At 42.3% G+C, this 18,529-nt stretch overlaps 1 protein-coding gene across 5 annotated transcripts in view; it reads right to left on the minus strand.

Moving 5' to 3' along the window:
• The window catches only part of AMBRA1 (autophagy and beclin 1 regulator 1), a 191,761-nt gene that overhangs the window by 55,490 nt on the left and 117,742 nt on the right, over positions 1-18,529 (minus strand). The window lies entirely within an intron of this gene.

The raw sequence follows: 18,529 nt of genomic DNA on the forward strand, positions 1-18,529 counted from the left end.
CACATAAAATAGACAATGCAGGGGGAGCTGAGATTCTCTACAGAAGCACTGTGGGATATCAATACCCAGGGGTGAAGCCATAGTTTAACATTAGGAATATATTATCGCCCCTTCCCTGACCAAAGTGCACAAGAGGATCTCTGAGATGGAAAAAGAAATTAGAGAGGCCAACAAAACAAAAAAATGTCGCGGGTAATGGGCCGCATTTTAACTATCCCCATATAAACTGGAAAAATGCATGTTCAGGTCGTATAGTAAGTGAGAGAAAGAGCATCATATGCTAAATGGACTGTGGGATATAAGCTAAATGACTGTGGTTTTAGGAGTAGATGGTTGTAGAACCAACCAGGGAGAGGTAGATCCTAGATCTAATTCTATGTGGGACCCAGGACCTGGTGCAGGAAGTCAGTGTTGTTGAGCTCTATAGGGAACAGCCACTAATTCTCACAATCCTGTCAGATTCAGTATCTCTGCATGCTTAACAAGGGACAACTCACTAATGTAGTTACATCTCGCCTTCAGAAAGGGAAATTTCTCAAAGCATGAGGGGAGATAGTGCAGAGGAAGCTGAAAGGGAAAATCAAGAGAGTCAAAATGTCCAAGGTGCTTCTGGAGGTTATATTTAAAAACACCGCCTCCAAAAGCTCAGCTGGAAAATCGTGTTCCACAGGTTAGGAAAGGCAGCGACAGTCCAAAAGAAAGCCACCATGGTTAACAAGGGAGGTTGAGGAAATTATTATTAGGAAAAAAAAGATGTCTTTTAGAAAATGGAAGTCCAAACTTTAACTGATGAAGAATACCCAGAGAGGAACACAAAATGGTGGCAAAAGAGAAACAAGTTAGCTGTAAAGGAGGCAAAAAAGGATTATGAGGAACGCGATGGCTGCGAACATCAAGACTAGCAAACAAACAAAGTTCCTTCAAGTACAATCAAAAGCAGGAAGCCAGCAAGGGAAGCGTGTAGGCCCATTAGATGTGATTTTCATGAAGGAAACAAAAGGTGTGCTACAAAGATGTCAGGAGATTGCAGAGAAGCTGCTGAATGAATTCCTTTGCATCTGTCTCTCACTCCAAGAGGAGTGTGAGGAAAATTCCCGCACCTGAACAAGCTTCTTTAGGAAGTGAACTGAGGAACTAGCTTAAGATAGTGGTAGACAAGCTGAAGAAGTTCTGGCAGCCATTGATAAACTAAATGCTATCAAACCCTGGCCCAGATAGCATTCATCCAAGAGTTCTTAAAGAGCTCAAGCATGAAATTAGTCATGTTCTCACATTAATATGCAACTTACCCCTGAAACGAGGCTCCATCCCTGAAGACTGCAAGATGGCCAATGTCCCACCAATCTTTAATAAAGGGTCTAGGGGACCCAGGAAATTACAGGCCAGTCAGTTTGACATCTGTTCCTGGTAAATTAGTAGAATCTATCATTAAAAAATAAAAAATTATTAAACATGTAGAAAAGCAAGACCTGCTGAGGAAGAGTCAGCATGGCTTTTTGTAGAGGCAAAGTCCTGTCTTACAAACATACTAGAGTTCTTTTTTTTGAGGGGTGTAAACAGACATGTGGATATAGAAACCAGTGCACTGTCTACTTGGATTTCCAAAAGGCTTTTGACAAAAGTTCCTCACCAGAGACTGTTGGAGAAAAAAAACTCCAGCAAATGAAGGAATAAGAGGGATGTCCCTCCTCATGGATTAAAAAAAAACTAGTTGAGGACAACAGGAAACAAAGGGTGGGTATAAATGGGAAGTTCTCACAATGGAGAGATGTAGGGAGTGGTGTCCCCCAAGGATCCGTTTTGGGACCAGTGCTCTTTAACTTATTCATAAATGACCTGGAAGTAGGGGTGGGTAGCGTGGTGGCCAAGTTTGCAGATGATACCAAATTATGTAGGGTGGTAAGAACCACAAAGGATTGCTAAGAGCTCCAAGCGGACCTTGATAAATTAGGTGAGTGGGCTAAGAAATGGCAAATGCAGTTCAATGTAGCAAAATGTAAATCTATTTATTTATTTATTTATTTATTTATTTATTTATTTATTTATTTATTTATTTATTTATTTATTTATTTATTATATTTGTAGACCGCCCCATCCCCTAAGGGCTCTGCAGTGATGCAGAGTGATGCACATAGGGGCAAAAAATCCAAACTTCACATACATGCTACAGGGATCAGTGCTATCAGTCACAGACCAGGAAAGGGATTTGGGCGTCTTAGTTGATAGTTCCATGGGAATGTCAACTCAATGCATGGCAGCTGTGAAAAAGGCAAACTCTATGCTGGGGATAATTAGGAAAGGAGTTGATAATAAAACTGCAAGGATTGTCTTGCCCTTATATAAAGCAAGGTGGTGCTAATCGCGACATTGGAGTACTGTGTTCAGTTCTGGTCGCCACATCTCAAAAAGGATATCGAAGAGATAGAAAAAGTGCAGAGAAGGGCAACGAGGATGATTGAAGGATTGGAGCACCTTCCTTGTGAGGAGAGGCTGCAGCGTTTGGGACTCTTTAGTTTGGAGAGGAGACGTCTGAGGGGGGATATGATTGAAGTCTATAAAATTATGCATGGGGTAGAGAATGTTGACAGAGAGAAATTTTTCTCTCTTTCTCACAATACTAGAACCAGGGGGCATTCATTTAAAATGCTGGGGGGAAGAATTAGGACTAATAAAAGGAAACACTTCTTCACGCAACGTGTGATTGGTGTTTGGAATTATGCTGCCACAGGAGGTGGTGATGCATTTAGCCACTAACCTGATAGCCTTAAAAGGGACTTGGACAGATTTATGGAGGAGAAGTCAATCTATGGCTACCAATCTTGATCCTCCTTGATCTCAGATTGCAAATGCCTTAGCAGACCAGGTGCTCAGGAGCAGCAGCAGCAGCAGCAGGCCATTGCTTTCACCTCCTGCATGTGAGCTCCCAAAGGCACCTGGTGGGCCACTGCGAGTAGTAGAATGCTGGACTAGATGGACTCTGGTCTGATCCAGCAGGCTAGTTCTTATGTTCTTATGTTCTTATGTTCTTATGCTACAGGGCAGGCCGTACTTTTTGCAAAGGTTCCAATGCACCATTGCTGCTAGCCTATTGTGACGTTCGAGATAGTCAGTTTGGGCTATTTTCTTACAACAGCAGATGATGTGCTCCACGGTTTCATCACCCTCTTTGCAGAGACGGCACTTTGGGTCATTGTAGGACTTTTCGATTCGTGTCTTTATTGCATTTGTCCGTAATGCTTGCTCCTGGGCAGCAAAAATCAGGCCTTCAGTTTCCTTCTTTAGAGTTCCCCTTCTGAGCCACTCCCATGTTTGCTTGCTGTCAACCTTCCCTTCAGTGTTCTTAAAGTACTGCCCATGGAGTGGCTTGTTTAGCCACTGCTCCTTTCGTGTTTTAAACTGTTGGACTCTATACTCTTTTGATTCTTTGGCTTTCAGCATCTCAGCCTTGTGGACTTCTTTCAATGCTGGCTCTTGACTTTCTCGGATGTATTCTTTCAGGCCTCTTTTCTCTTCCTCTACTGATTGCTTGACGTGGAGCAGTCCTCTTCCTCCTTCTGACCTTGCTAGGTAGAGTCTGTCTACATCACTTCTTGGATGCAGTGCTCGATTGATGGTCATAATTTTCCTTGTTTTTATGTCCAGGATGTCCAATTCGGCTTGTGTCCAGTTAATTATGCCAGCAGTGTAGCGTACTACAGGTACCGCCCAAGTATTAATTGCCATTATTATTATTATTATTATTATTATTATTATTATTATTATTATTATTATTATTATTATTATTATTATTAAATTTAATAGACCGCCCTACCCCCGAAGGGCTCAGGGCGGTTCACAAAACAACAGATCCCAGACACAGTAGAAGGTGGATTGTGTGGGATCAATAACATTTCAGAATTATATCTGGACAAAGTCACTGGTTCTCTGCTTCCTGGTCAATTTCTGATCTGATATGGTTTAGGAATCTCTTCCATTATATATTGGTAAAGAAAACAAAACAGTAGACCTGCAGTCAAACATTGTCTACAGCAGGGGTAGGGAACCTGCGGCTCTCCAGATGTTCAGGAACTACAATTCCCATCAGCCTCTGTCAGCATGGCCAATTGGCCATGCTGGTAGGGGCTGATGGGAATTGTAGTTCCTGAACATCTGGAGAGCCGCAGGTTCCCTACCCCTGGTCTACAGCAATACAGAAGTCAACAATGAGACATCAGTAAACTTGTACATCCACATACAGACAGCACAGAAACATAACAAATGTTTTTTTCTAGACATCTCAGCAAGACAGATATTAATCAGTCCTCTTTGCTCTTCTGTTTTGCTCAGCAAAGTAAGTAGCGTTCAAAGAAGTTCAGTGTCAACTGAGGCTGTCAAGTCCCTAGTGTTCAATAGTTATACCATCTCAGCATATTCATCCTATTCTCTTCTTCTCTTGACTAGGTAGCAGAGAAACTGCTGTAAATTGATAGCATCAGTTGCCATGGAGATTATCGAGCATACTCCAATTTAATGGGGTTATGATAACAAAGGTGTTTATAAGAACAAAGATGCATTAATTCAGAAAATAACCAATGTTTGAAGTGTGACAGAATGGAAAGAACATGCTGGGCGATCATATTGTAAACATTTCCTGGGTAAACATTTTCTCCTGGGCAACTGCAAGAGAACTGTGGCGGGCAAAATTAGTTCCACTGTCCTCCATCAGTTCTAACACTTATTGCACTGTACATTCACTGTTAGAAGCTGCTTGCAAGCCTGGCTTCTCTGCAGCTATCTAAAGGCAAGAATGAAGCTACAGCCATATATGATTACAGCTCTTCTATTCTGTAGAAACTTCAGCTGATGGAAGCATACAGAAAAGTATGGGTAGCATATAGAGATGGATACAGAAGTCAGTGTCTACAGAGAAGTTCTTTCCCCTCTTCTCATGTTGTTTCCTATATTCCACACTACAGGCACATGAGGCAAAGACATTCATGATTGTGTTAATTATGGGGTAAAAGCAAAGGGACAGCTATATAGCATAACCTTCAGCCTCAGCAGCAGCAAAGACCAAGTTTAGTAGCCTGATGCAATTATACAGATGAACTCACATCTATTAGCAAGCATTTAGGATGGCTTCTGATATAGTCGAGAGAAGGGACAGTTTCTTTGGTAGCATAAGGACACAGCTGCTGCAAGGAATTCAGCCACTTTCCCTCAGGAGAAGACTTCTGCTGAAAAGGAACTGCAACGGATTTGCCCATCCTGCCAACATAATTTTGACCTATGTCAGCTATAGGGCTATTCGGCCAGCAGGAAGGTTTTCAAATCTCCCTCCTTCCTGCACTGCCCGAAACCCATTTGGAGGCAGCATGGTGTCACTTTCGCCATGCCACCCCCAGTCACTGTGGAGGTCCCACCCCAATCTGGGCTGTCAGTACTTTAACCCATGATTTCCAATTATATCGTATGAAGCTTAACTATGACTAGGAAGTACAGCACACTGACCCAAGCATATTTCCTAATGATCTCTCTACTTCCACCTTAGAAATTGCACAAAAGTAAGTTGGAGGATGCTTATACATTTTTATCTTGCATTAAACCATTTTTCAGGCTTGTGTTAATGCCAAAGGATGAAAAGAAAGTGTAAACAATCTAAATATACATAGCTCTGGTTGTTCCCCAGACTCTTCAAACTGGATAACTTGCATGGGTATTGCACAACAAATCTCCATAACAAACCTGACTGAACATTACCATTTTCCCATGATTGCTCTGACTACAGGAAATATTGTAAGGCTCTACATCCTAAAGAGGATTCAGCAGTATCTCAGAGAAATACATTCCTTCATGTAAGAAAGGGAAAAGAGAGATGAAAAAAGCTTTCCCCATTAGGGTTTACAGAAGAAAAAAGATAGATGTCAAAGCCAAAACAAGGGCAGAAGAAAGGATAGCAAAGCTTAGCAGAAGCACCAGCCTTTTTTCCTTTGAACCTCAAGAAGTATATTTGTTCTCATTTGCCAGGTATTACAAGAGCTTTATAAATACAAATAAATCAGACTACTAGGTCCACCTTGTCAAAGTTAGAGTTAAGGAACGATATCGTCGTTTCTAGTGGAGCAGCCGTGTCAGCCTAAGGTTCCGAAGTCTCCTTTTTGATTGTGCAGCCATAGACTCACAGATAAGCTGAAGCACAAGCTTCCACAGACTAAAAGTCACTTCATGAGCTACTCATGTCAAATCTAGTTCTGCAGAAACATATGTGGGGAATGGGGGTGGAACACTGTGAACAGCAGGCTAACAGGCTATGAATGATATGAGTGATTGTTCAACACTTCTTTGAAAACTACAAAATACACATGAAGAGAACAGCTGTATGTTTTGGTAACACAGACTATTCACCAGGACTTGTAGGAGGCATCTTGTTCCCCTCTCCCCCTATTTCACAGGTGTCAAACTCGTGGTCCCTCCAGATGTTATGGACTACAGTTCCCATCATCCCTTGCCAGAATCATGCTGGCAGGGGATGATGGGAACTGTAGTCCATAACATCTGAAGGGCTGCGAGTTTGACACCTGTGCCCTATTTCCTCTTTCCCTTCCTTGAAAGCCCCAATTGCTGCTCCCCTTTACCTGACTCCTCCTCTTCTTCTCACCCACTAGCCAATTGACTGTTATCTCTCTCTCCCCCTGCCCCTTCTTCCCATCCCTGGTGGCTTTTTCCTGTGAAAAGTCTGCCCAAATTGCACAGTGTGGGCTGCTGGGCCACACTCAGTTATATGGTAGGGAATCCTTAAGGACTTAAATAGGGCACCTTATTGGCCATGCTGGAAGGGGCTGATGGGAATTGTAGTCCATAACATCTGGAGTGCCAAAGGTTCGCCACCACAGCTCTATACCCTCACCCTTTCACGCTTCCTTCTCTCATTCCCACTCAATAGCCAACCTACTTTTTATTCACCCCCTATCTTACTTATTTACTTCATTTATATCCTTCCTGACTCCATCATGGAGACCCAAAGCAGGTCACATCATTCGGATCTCTCCCGTTTTATCTTCACAACAACACTGTGTGGTAGATTAGGTTGAGTGTGTGACTGGCCCAAAGTCACCCAGGGAGCTTCAATGTCTGGGAATTTGAGCCTGGGTTCTCTGATCCTAGTCTGAAATTCTAATCACTACAGCACATAGGTTTCATGGGGTAGCTGCTGTTGAATAATAACAAGCAGGCAGGCCTTCATGAGTCATGCAAGTCCTAGTCGTCCAGTGGTGGCTTCCAGGCCCGGCCATGAAGAGTTCTTTCTCCCTCAAAAGAAGAAACAGCCCAGGCAAGGGCTCTGTCTCCAACCACACTTTTTACTGAGAGAAACCAAGGCTTCAACTGGCAGTACTGTCTAGGAACAACTTTGGAGAGTATTTATTTCTTAACGCTACAGACACTGCTTCTATTATTTGGGGGAGGGGTTAACCTCCTGGGTACTTTTTTAAAAAAGATTTCAGAATTTTCTGAAATCTGGGGCTTTTCCCAGGCTTGTACAAAAATATATTTTGTTTGCTTCATGGCTCCAGTTCAAGTATTCATGACTATGGCCATATTGAGAATTAAGATACACTGATACTAAACTGTTTAACACCTCCAAGAAGCCAAAAGAAGTCAAATGTATTAAATCATCATTTGATATGGCAAAGCACTGATAACATTCTAATTCAACCATTTCTTGATGTTTTTCTGTGAAGTTCCTTAGTTAAAGAATGCTGACTTCCAGGCTAGTAACAGAGTATCTTGATAGAATGAAATATTCTGCCACTATTTTCTGAAAGTTGCATTTTATGCCCAATTTTTGTCTATTTAATCTTTTGCTGTCACTATTAAATGTTGCCTCATTATCAATCTGGAAAGCTTCATGTTAAGAACTTGGCAGATTTCAGAGAATTAAACTGTAGGTATGGAACAAGGGCATGTCCAAACCCTGAGGAGTAACCAACCTAAGCCCCAACGGGGGTGGGGGAGGGGAGGTGTCAGGTGTGGAATATCCTAAAAAGTTGGTCTGATGGCAGATGCACTATGATTAGATGAAGAGCATATTAATATGTTCCTTAAGAAGAATGTATTAAATGAAGCGGACTTGAGTGTGAAATTGCTTTGTAGGAATCAATAAAGAACTGTAAATGAACTGTAAGCAAAGAAAACCATACAAAGTGGATGGTTGCACTGCATGGCCAAAACAACTGAAAATATACTATCATGAGAAGCTGATCAGGCGTGGTCTGAATATGTTCCAAACATGTTTTCTCCCTCAGTCCCGACTTGGGATAAAAGCAGGGTGTAAACAAAGTTAAATAAATAAATTAAAAATATGCACATAGACCACAAAATGCAGTACCTGCTCCAATATCACAAAAGTAGTGGCTGATTTTAATCCTAGCTGCTGAGTCTCTCATTAAACTACCTGATGGGTTGCTGTAAAAGGCAAAGTCTAGCATCCCATTTCAGGAACAGGCCAAATAGCAGCTACCTGGGGAGATGCTCTGAACTGGCTACCAAGCAGTCAGATGAAAATTAGCAAGAACTTGGTCTTGAGAAACAATTAATCATGCAGTCAAACCTCCATTGGGAAAATGTTTTGCTTGCAACTAACCAAGAATCTAATTAGTTCATTTTCTTGCCAGGTTTTCCCAGTGGTCCCATGCCTCAGGACAGAAGGAGCACTGGTAAGTACTGGAATTGGAAATCAGAAAGCAAAGGGCGGGGGGGGGGGGCAGAGTTAGCCTAGACAATATGCTACGTCCACTGAGGGAGAAGAAGCAGATCAAAGTGAAAGAGGAGCAGACTTCTTGAAGGCACGGCCATCAGGATGACAGGAGATGGATGACTATTTGGCAGCTCAGACAGAAATAGGAATTGAGCCAAACATGACTATGCCCCCAAGCTATTGCTGATCTCTAGCAAATTGCCTTGACAGCCACAAATCTTATAACAGGCTTGCAAAGGTGGTCATTTTACTGGTAAAAATTATGATCTCTGCTAATCTTCAGCCTTTAACAGTTTGTGAATTACAGTTTATGAATTCCTGCTTAACTATCAAAATGTGAACAAGAACAACCTTCCCTCCAATACGGTATAATTACAGTCAAAGTACTGCCACAGTGACAAAAGCAGAAGGATGGATTTCATACTTTCCTGCCAGCCAACTGGGCCTCAGCAAAATATGAGCAAAAACTGGTGAGTACGGTGTAGAAGCCTAATTAACAAAAAAAAAAAAAAAACATTGTACCTGGGTTGCCAGATACAAGAACGCACTAAGCTCAAATGCAAATACTTATTTAAAGGGCAAGAGTGAAAAGGTCCAGTACGGCATAAGAGCAATGTTTGTCATCACTGGGGAAATAGAACACTGTCAATCCCAATTTGCCATGCAAGTTCCCAGCCTCAAAACGTAGATATGAGTCTGGTACAGGAACAACTGGCAAACTGTCACTAAGGCTGTTTCCACATGAGCGGAATACAGCGTCCCAGGGACGCTAAATGCAGAATCCCTGGGGAGGGGTTTGCACGGCCGCTGCATCGCAACCCCCGAGCGGCGCGATTTTATTTGGTTTTTATTTTAACTTTTTTAAAATTACCCCTCTTCTCCCCTGGACCTGGACTTCCTCTTTATGTGAATGTGTCTCAAAGCAGCCAATTTGTGGTTCGCTCCCACCACCAGTGTCAGAATTCCAAAGGTGCCCATAAACTCAAAAATATTGGAACCCCTAATTTAGCTATTCAGTTATAGATAGCAGAAAAACAGAACTATTATAACTGAACATGTCTGTTCCAAATTCACTTATTCTTCTCATTCCACAAAGGCTCCACTATCCCCAAGTATCTCCAAGAAACCCCCCCCCCCCCCCCCAAACACTACTCTTTTCCTTCTACAATTATATCAACTCCCCTTCAATTCCAGGGGAACTGGAGCTAAACTCCTAAGCATTTCTAAGACTGGAAAAAAGCACTTCTCTTGCCTGCCATTAGCATCACCTGCATTATAGAGTGTAGAAGAGGGTAAGTTCGTCTACCACTACAGAACATGATTGTAAGTCAGACCAGAGAGAAAGAAAGAAATGGGGAAATTATCAGAGAAAACTGGTTTCTTAAGCTCTCTTATGCTGAGTGATGAATCACATTCTCTACAGAAGCCCCTAAACAGTGGAACGCCCTCCTTCCAGAGGTTTACCAGGTGCCTACTCTCTTGAAGCTTTGGCGCCTGGCAAAAACTGTCCTCTTCACATGGGTGTTTGGTTGACTCCCCTCACAGGGAAAAGGTGTCTGTACACCTCTCTCTTTTTTGGGGTGGGTGGGGTGAGATTTTAGATTGTTTTAGGGTTTTTCGGGTGGGTTTTTTTTGTGATTTTGCCATTGTTGGATTTTGTATTGGTTTTTATCATAATGGATCTTGAGACCTCGGTAAAGGGTATAGAATAAATGTAAACAAACAAATAGAAACAAATTTTTGGGAGATACAAATTTTGGAGGCTTTGTCCCTGAATTCTATGTTTTTAAAGGATATACTGGGGAGGGGGGGGCACACTAATGTTTATTATGGACTCCTGCAAAGTGATTGAACAGAAATTAAAAACCCTGGCCAGGAAATTTTCTTGTTTGAGAATTAGGATTTTCAGCCATTTATTTGGGGTTATGACATTATTTAAAGCTGCTTGCTCCATGCTACTTTGACATGGACTCGGGTCCATGCTGAGCCTCAGACTTATAGACTTTGCTTTGTGAGTAGAAGCATAACAACAGCAAAGGACAGACTTCTCCACGCTACAGCTCTCACTTTCTCTGTATCCATAAAATGAATGCTGAGTATTCAGAGTGGTTGGGCCGGGGGGGTGAGGGGTGGGGACACATGGGGAAGAGGGTCTCTACCGAAACAGAGGCTTCTTACCCATGTAGGCAAAACTGGGAGAAAATCAGAATAACCTCCCACCCGCCTCCCAACCATAAAACCCAGCAGAGGTCAAGGGTTACACACTTACAGAGCCAGTCACACTAGCAGCAGAGGAAGAAGCAAGCAGGAATGGGCCCTCTGCAGGGTAGGACTGGAAGGCAGGCTGAAGGGAAGCAAACTGCCTCTTGCCATCTGCTTTTTCTCTGCTTGGGGCAGAGTGGGGAAGAGGAGAAGGAGGAGGCATTCTGCTGAGCACCCAGGCTGTTTTTCTGCACACTTGGGGGTGAGGGGATGACAGACCACACATGTTACAAATGTACTGAAATTTCAAGGAGCATTAAATCCAAATTACCAAAATGAACTATATGGCCCTCAGCCATCTCTGAGGAAGCTAATTAATATTGTAACTAAACTGGCCTCAAAATTGCTGCCTGAGGTGATCAAGACTGTGTGAGGGACAGAGAACTTAAACTACTTGGTTGTTGCCCTCTCAGCTATAAACACATAATTTTCCATCAGGTTACTGCAGGCTACTAATCATGTGTGTGAACTGGCCTTAAGTAAATCATAACACTTAACAGTTAGCCTGGCTGAGACCATTAAGTACAGATAAACTACTGCTACTGCCTACTTCCTGCTGAGCTACACTAATAAAAAGTGGATAACCTCCAACTGCAGGGCTCTTTCTTTCTCTGCTGGTATGTTCCATTAATTTATCATATGGCTAAAAATTAAATACAACAGGACAAAATGTTTCTTGAAGGGAAAAAAATAATTCAAGTTCAGTTCCAACTGCAGATTGTGTATTTGCCAGTATTAAGAGCAAGTGTTTAGAAATAAAACTATTAAATATCTCACCAATTTAAACTCTATTAAAACAGAATAAAATTCAATCCAGTTAGAAGTCTCAAGATCCCTGCCATTTTAACCATAATTCCTGAATCAAGTCCAAACACATATCTTGTGACAATGCTGAAAGATCCTGATAATATGGCAATTCCCAAGAGAATGGTGGGTGGCGGCAACTACTCCAAACAACTGCTGGAGTTATGTCTGAACCTGACACTGGAATGATACCCCTTATGATGCTGATACTGGTCTCCCAGACTGCCAGTACAGAACAATCTGAGTTGCAAACAGCAGTGTAAAAGTTACAACATATAAATGAAGCTTGAAGAGACCCAAAATTAAATCTTACGCCTCAATAAATAAATAAAAATCCACCAGCCCTCTGTTGCACTGGTATAGAACACATACCCGGATTACAGTACCATTAGCACTGTTCAGGATTAAGTATTTTAACACATGAATAGATATTGTAGTGCTTGAAAAGTTCACATTTATATTTAAAATATGTTATGCCTGTACACCAACTATCGATTTACTTACCCTTATTGTTTATCTAAAAAGTTATCATTAAAAATAAATAGCAATTTGATTATGTTACCATGTGTGCAAGACAGGTCTTTGATCCCCCCTCCCCTCGTGAAAAAAGATTGAACAGAAGGAAGTTAATGAAGCAGAGCCAAATTTTAGAGGAATGTTTGATACTGTGCCACGTGAAATCTGAATGAGTCTTTAAACTTGCCTAGATTTGATAAGAGCACAGATTAAAACACTGATAAGAAATACCACAGGTAAAGTAGCCAACATAAATGGAAACCCCAGGTTTTAATTAACACACAGAGAAGGGCGAAAACAACAGCGTATTAATGAAAGTAAAAGGATTCTTCATATTTTAAGGGACCGCATCTGAAAGAAAATTAATATAAAAAACTAAAAACAATGTACTTGGGGGAAAAAATCAAACAATTATGATATCTAATAGTGACAAGTGGCCTCCATCTGTTGATATCTAAATCTGCAGACTGGGAACACACTGACACTAAACAGATTTTCCTGCAAACTTGGGAGACCTCTAGGTTTACAGAAAAATCTTTAAAAATACATTGGAGGGTTAACCCCCCCCCCCCCAAGAAAAAAAGAGTGTTGTTTGTGCATGCACAGACAATGCACTTACATTGATTCTGCAGAGCTGGCAGAAGCAGATGCTGAGAATTGCTCTGGGCCCAGCTGCAGCAGATACTGGAAGCCCAGCTCCCAGATACTGCTACTTCTGCAGCTGGGCTCAAAGGTAGGGTCTGGAGCCTTACCAAGTTCTGTGATGGGAGGAGATGTGATTCTCCCCCACCACACACACACACACCTACAGCCAGTCTGAAATCCCCATATTTACTTCCAACAAAGAAAGAGAGAGATCTGGAGCAAGGCTGGACTAAAACAAACTAGCTTATACAAATATACAAATGGATTCTAGAAGACTAGCAGTGCAACCTTAACAACACTTTCCTGGGAGTAAGCCCAAATTAATAGGTGTCAGTGGGATTAAAAACAGCTGGTGAGTGTCCTGAGGTATAATCTGAATATTATGGTTCAATAAAGTTAAGAAAAAAGTGTGCAGTGGTTTTCAAAAATGAGTGTAAATGACTAGGTGTGCTTAGGTAGTACACTATTAATATTTTAGACAGGCCAAGAACAGAAAATTCTCAAGAGAAATTCAAACTGACTAATTAAATAGAATGCTGTCCTAATAATACAAAGAATTCAAATCAATGGGGTAGAATTCAAAAGGAAATTTTCAATACATTTACTTCAATATTAACCTAACGTACTCAGAAATGTTTTCAGATAATCCAGAAAAGGGGATAATCAGTATATCCACAGACCTTTACACCAAAGTCTGTAAGAAAATATTTTACTGAACAGTCTTAATTCTAGGCTGCAGTAACAGAATTATAAGGTATTATTGTCTGTGTAAAACCTTTTCACAGCACAAAAGTCATGTAACAAATTAGGACTGGCCATATCTATACTTAGATGGATAACATGAGAAGATTAGAGGAATCAAATAGCTGAAAACAGAAAGGATACTGCTGGAAATAAAGAATAGTCATAAGCAGCAGTTTCTTGCCTGGTAACTACATTTGGGAGACCTGCTCCAGATACTGTTAAATAATTAAAAAAGCATTCCTCCAGTCTCTCTTCCTCTGAAGGTTCAGCCCCTGTTATATTCATCTGATTGTTACCCGAACCTTTCCCAAACAAGTCAGGCTCAGAGTGGCTGAGATGATGGGATAACAGCTTTGTTTCTCTCACTCCCACCTTCCACCTGACTCCTCTGGTCCTTCCAGGGATCCTGTCTGGCTCCACTCACACATCAAACAAAGAAGATTGGGACTTTTCAGATAGGGACAGGACCTTGGTCCATCCATCACTGTAGGTTAAACTGAAAGACAATAACTAGCCAAGATCATTCTGCAGGCTTAGCCACAATGTTATTAATTGGTCTGAACAGCTTACAGCAATGGTACTCATTCCTCAGCTCATAGATATCATGGCCCTCTAATGTCTTAGCCTGGGTCCTGACATATTTCTTTCTACTGCACGCTTACTGCTCAAGCAGGTATGAGAATCTCTCCCTGTACCAGTCTGCCCTGATCCAAGCCTGAAGTTGCAGATAAGAAGGGGTGGGGATGAGGCTGAGTATTTTCATCCCAGTTCTCACCATCTGAGGAATGTGTGTGAGTATGTAAGTGTTTGAGTGTGGGACAGTACCTTCCCACTACAGGGGAGAAAAGGGGGGGGGGTGTGTTGTGGACCTGATGTATTTATGCTGGGAGTATAATGCTTTGATTGTGCTAATGTACTCTGTTCTGACCATACAAGTCAACAGCTTTCCTATGCTTGCCATCAATAAATGAGAATTCTGCTTTCAAAGTATTGATTACTTCACTGACCAAGTCTGGGGTTGTGACAATAGAGAGCCACAGTCACAATGACAATCTACCAAAAGAGTGCCAGAAGTCCTATATGATCTGTACATCCACCAAACATAAACATACAATAGACACAACTGTAAATATTAACTATGTAAAAATAATTACATCCTTTTTAATTATCAGAATACTTTTGCACATGTAGGATTGTACCTCCCTGCCACTGTGGACCCTTCTGCCTTCCCGCTCTCTCCTCAGAATAAAGTGCAGCAGGATAGATGAGAGAGTGAGACTGCCAGGGTGCTCAGAGCAGGACCAACTGAAAAGGGGCGGAGTTAGAACCACCACCTGGAAAAGTAGGGAGGGTTAGAACCATTACCTCCTTATGGCCAGCTTGTTCTTTTCCTGGGAGTCTGCTGTGATGGTGGTGATTTTACTCTCTCTTCTCTGTGGCCTGTTTCCTCTGTTCCCAGCAGCCACCTGGATCTTGAGATGGGAATGCCGAGGCTACAAAGAAGGGTGGGGGTTTTTTTCGGAGAGTCTAGGCATTTATTTCCATTTTTGGCATTTGCCCCACAGCTCAGGAAGGCTCACAGCTTACCTGTCTTCCAGTCCCTAATGTTACTAGGCAAACCATGGTGGGTGGGTGACGGACTCTGCTTTTGAAGTTATGTGCTCCTACCCATCCCACCAACCTTGAAGGGTGGCCTAGTGATACTGTTCCAAGATGGATGCCATCCTCTGCATTAGCTCAGTGTCATTCATGATGGACAGTAAAACCTGCCTTGGGCTTGCCCTCACCAACATCAGCCTTGCAAATGCAACTTGTCTCTCCGTTCCTAAAGCGATTAGGAAGAGACAATACTCCATCTTGGGAAAGCCAGTTCCCATGTCCAGCCCTGGTCTGCACACCTTCATGATACAAATAACATACTAATGCAGTGGTGGCGAACCTATGGCACGGGTGCGGGAGTTAGCATTCAGAATCCTCTCTGTGGGCATGCGCAAACAGAGTGTCCCCCTCCTCACACATCTAGGCTAACCTGGGTCACTGGGCTCGATTATTAGCATTAAACCTAAGACATAGTTTTGGGGAAGCAGTGTTGGTAACCCTGTTAAGCGCTGTTAAACCCCACTGATTTTTATGCGAAGAACTAAAGCGCGATCCTTTACCTGGGAGTAAGCTCGGTTGCTGGCAATGGGGCTTCTGAGTAAACCCTCCTAGGGTCGTGATTCACCCATTGGAAGAGTTGCATGGTTGCTTCAAAGCAAAGCCACCTACTACCACCGACTTACTGTTGAGTAGCGCATGCCTCAGAGCCAACCGTTTTTTCTAAACTAAAACCTCAGTATTTAGGTTAAATTGCCGTGTTGGCACGTTGCAATAAATAAGCAGGTTTGGGGTTGCAATTTGGGCACTGGGTCTCGAAAAAGTTTGCCATCACTGTACTAATGGATGCTCATCAAGGAGTTCCTACCAGAAATGCTAATTCTATTTTTCTAATCTCCGATTAAACTTTCCCAAAGACCACCTTCATTTGCATTTGGCACTGTCTAGAAGCTGTGATTAAGTCAGTTTCCCTTTACCTTGAGGGAACCCCCAATCTTAGAACATGAAGGTAAATGTCCAGCCAATAATTTTAACTACCCCAACACGTAGCTTGAATACTTTTCATTCAAGTTAAGTGTCCTTCTCTTGTCTTCCCCTACAGGACTAGAATCTCCACTGTCCCGAGAGATCAGGATCACTTAGCATAACCTGAGGACTCATTTTTCCCTATAACTAGCCTCCCAGCCCAGGATTATTCTGGGCATCTGGGCAGTATTATTCTGGGCAGTATTATTCTGGGCATCTCTCTGTCTAGTCAATACTGTCCCCAACGCAATGTCTTTCTTCTACCAGAGTTCAGTGCGGGTAGCTGCACTCTGCTTAAACGGTCCATTCTGCTTCTAGACCAGGTAACTGTCACCTTTCTCCCCAAACCCCTCACTTTCCCAAAACTACCCACTCAACTATATATAAATCCTAGAACTGTGTGAATTCTCTACTGTTTTGATTTGTGTGCATGTATGTTATTTTTACTTTCTGAATAAAATTGTTAAACTTTTACTTAGCTTTCCTGAGGATTTCTTGCAAAGGCTGATTTTGTAAAAGTTGGCAACAAAGATCTCAAGTTTACCCAGCCTCTTGCTAAGCAAGGTCTGCCCTCACTAATTCCCCTACTCTAAAAGGGGCAGATCTCAGCATTTTGGGAAACACTCTGTTGTTTCATGTGAGAACCACACGCCCACCACAAGAACTACTGGCAATGGTACTGTCTACTTTCTTAGAACATTGAGCAGGTGCCACATTGAGGAATGGTGTCCAGAAGAACCACAGATGACAATCAAAGAACCACAGGTGACAATCACATGTGGCTCACAAGCCACTAAGTGAATATCACTGATGTACAGAAATATTTAAAATTTTACACTGTAAAAATGGTTTTACCATGGATGATATTTATGATTGGAGGGAGAGGATGACCTCCGAGCATCCTTTTGACTGAAGTGACTGAAACCAGAAACCAGAATGCCCCTCCCCTCACTTCTCCAGTCAAAGGATTTGAACAAAGGACTGTCAAGAAACTGAGCCCCTCAGTGCAGTGTACTGTCCTGTCACACAATGGGTCTGACTTTAAAATGAAAATTATTGTGCTGTTGCTTGCGATTCGGCAAAGCTGGGACCTTTTGCAACTAAGATAGGAACCAGGTGTTGGGAGGAGGTAGTCACTATCCAGCCCCCTTTTAAAGTCTCCAAGGTCGAGCACTGTGACGAACTGCTTAAAAAAGGGTTAATTTGAAGGTGCAGTTCTGACAGAACAAGAATGCAAAGAGTTAATCCAGAGCTCCACCTGATTGGCTGGTTGAGCTGCAGTTAGTTATATGGGCCAGAGGGTGTGTGCTCATAGGGAGTCAGAGTCAAATCAGAGTGAGGCAGATTCAGATTGAGAAAGGCAGAGTGTCAGAGAGAGAGAGAGAGAGAGAATTCTCAAAGCTGAGAGGAAAAGAATATTATTTCACCAGAGGCTAGACCAGGTATCGGAGAAGGACAGCAGAAGGACAGGATGGTTGTATATGATGCCTGAGTCTTAAGTCCAGAGGGAAAACCTAATCACAGGGACAATACTAAAAGCACATGAAGGACTTGGTTATAGTCTCTGCAGAGACAGCTCCTAGATATGGGACCGGGGAGTCTCTGAGGGTGTGTGTTTTATAATTTGCAGAGTCAAGAGAGGGTTTAGAGAAACCCCCAAGCTTGTTCTGTTTAGCCCAGTGTGAATACTCTTTGGTGGAAAGGGTGGATAGTTTGAGGTATTTGTTCAGGACTGTGTAGGAAGGTTTACCCTGAAAGAAGTAACTGAGTGAAGGAAGATTTATTTGAACTGAATCAGCATTCTATCTGAAACATCTAAAGTAAATTACTGTTTGTAACATCCAAGTATTCCTGCCTATGAAAAAGTAAAGCTTAATTATCCACAACTTCCAAACTAATAACTCTGTAAATAAATGTTCTAGTTTGTTTTATCATTAAAAAGCCTCACAGTGTCCCTTTAGAACACCTAAACCAGCCTGTCAGGAGTAAACAGGTTTGGAAGGGAAAGTGTGGTCTCCTCACAATGCTACATTTCCCCCAAAGGTGGCAGCGTGCGATAGCCTGCCACGATCAGCCTTGAAAAGCTTGTGTGTGCGGGGTGTGTGTGTGCGTGTTTGTGACTGTGCCCTGCTCCTGAGTTTTGATCTCAGAACTACTGTCTCTCCCTCAGCAGTGTATGGTATAGAGAATCCTTACAGGATA

This window comes from Sphaerodactylus townsendi, linkage group LG02 (assembly GCF_021028975.2).
Source record: "Sphaerodactylus townsendi isolate TG3544 linkage group LG02, MPM_Stown_v2.3, whole genome shotgun sequence".
NCBI lineage: Eukaryota > Metazoa > Chordata > Lepidosauria > Squamata > Sphaerodactylidae > Sphaerodactylus > Sphaerodactylus townsendi.